We start from the raw sequence: 2,022 nt of genomic DNA on the forward strand, positions 1-2,022 counted from the left end.
GTTAAAGGATGGAAGGGTGTCTTGAAATCAACTCGCGAGAGCAAGAACGAGATTTTTTAGAATCTAGCGAAGGTCCCTCAGAATAATAAGAAAAAAATATATAGGGGGAAAGGAGGTCGTCGAGCCGAAACAAATGAAAGGAAAAGAAAACGTGCGACTTACTACTGATTGCGATCGATGGTGGTTTGCGGTAGCTGGTAAAACTTCGAAGGCGGCTGGCTCAAATAGGTGGTCCGTCGGCCGAAATCGCGCACAGATTTTATTTGGATTGGATGAAAGAATATAACGATATAAAAGAGTGTCAATTCGGAACTCGGAGAATCGCGGAGAGAGATGCGCTGATGGACTCGGGAGCTGCCAAAGAGGCTGAGGCAGCAGGCTTCGGGTTTATATAGGATTTTTCGGGGGTGGGTCTTGGTCATGGGACGTGGAAGGAGATTTTGGATTTTGGTTCTTCATTGGTGGACTAGTGGGAGGTGTCAGGGAGTTGTCTTTCTTATTGGCAACCCGACCATTAAGTCGTTGTCGCCCTTTGATATTTATTTATGGGTATCATTTCCTTCAGCGGCTTTCGAAAAATTCCGAGTTTCACTTTTGGGTCAAGTTTTTGGTCAACATATCTTTTTTGAATCCCCTTTTAGTGTCTCGGATCGTAATATTTGGGAAATCTGAATTTTGAAATTGCCGTCTGTAAGGGCCTGATCCCATCCTGTCTGTTGTTTCTCCCCTTTTTATTATTTCAACGGCTATCGACCAGCAACAATTAGGGCACTTTACGTTTCGAGTTTCGAAAAGTGAAACTCTGGCAATCAATTTTTTGTGGGGAGGGGACTCGTGCGTTGGCTAGTCGATATCCGCTGATTTCTAAAATAGTAGTTTCCAAAGGAAGAAAAACATGTTTCCTATGGTTTTTGAAAGAGAGAAATCGTGGAGTCCACAGGACGTAACAATATTTTTGTAAAGAAGATACTTTTGCAGGAAAGATATTTTTGTAGAGAAGGTACTTTTGCAGAAGAGATAGAGTAACATTGGAGGGGAGCGGTGCATTTGGACACAGTACAATTGAACACGCTGCAAATAGACACGGTTCGAATGGACACATTTTGGTGTACACGGTTCAATTGGACGCGGTTTATTTAGACACAGAAATTTTAGACACAGTGATTTTTGGACACATAGAAAATAAAATTTCGACACGTTGCAATTAGACAGGTTAAAAATGTACACCGTTCAGTTGTACACCATTTATTTGTACACGTGAAAGATGGACACTGTTCACCTAGACACGTAAAAATGTACACCGTTCATTTCTACATACAAAAGTTGTACACCGCTCAGATGTACACCGCTCACTTGTACACCGCTCACTTGTACATCGTGTACAAATGATGGAAAATTATCTGCTTTACAGAACAGTTAACCCGGGTTAAATATATATAAATATCCCGACTCATCTAGAGTCACAGTTTGCTTGAAATTTCATGTTATAAACACTCGAAACCTATCTAGAATACAGTTTGCCTTAAATTTCATGTTATAAACACGGTGTACAAGTGAGCGGTGTACAAGTGAGCGGTGTACATCTGAGCGGTGTAAACTTTTGTGTGTAGAAATGAACGGTGTACAACTTTTGTGTGTAGAAATGAACGGTGTACATTTTTACGTGTCTAGGTGAACAGTGTCCATCTTTCACGTGTACAAATAAATGGTGTACAACTGAACGGTGTACATTTTTGACGTGTCTAATTGCAACGTGTCGAAAATTTATTTTCTGTGTCCAAAAATCACTGTGTCTAAAATTTCTGTGTCTAAATGAACCGTGTCCAATTGAACCGTGTACACCAAAATGTGTCCATTCGAACCGTGTCTATTTGCAGCGTGTCCAATTGTACTGTGTCCAAGTGAAGGCCACTCACATTGGAGCTTATACTTGGTGCATTTCTTACCTTTTTTTTAAAAGGTAAGGTTTTTGGGTCATATCACACCTTTTGTAGTGTTAAATACTATAAATAAAATCTAGAC

This window comes from Vollenhovia emeryi, unplaced genomic scaffold (genome assembly GCF_000949405.1).
Source record: "Vollenhovia emeryi isolate VEMERY1.0 unplaced genomic scaffold, V.emery_V1.0 DF939923.1, whole genome shotgun sequence".
Lineage (NCBI taxonomy): Eukaryota > Metazoa > Arthropoda > Insecta > Hymenoptera > Formicidae > Vollenhovia > Vollenhovia emeryi.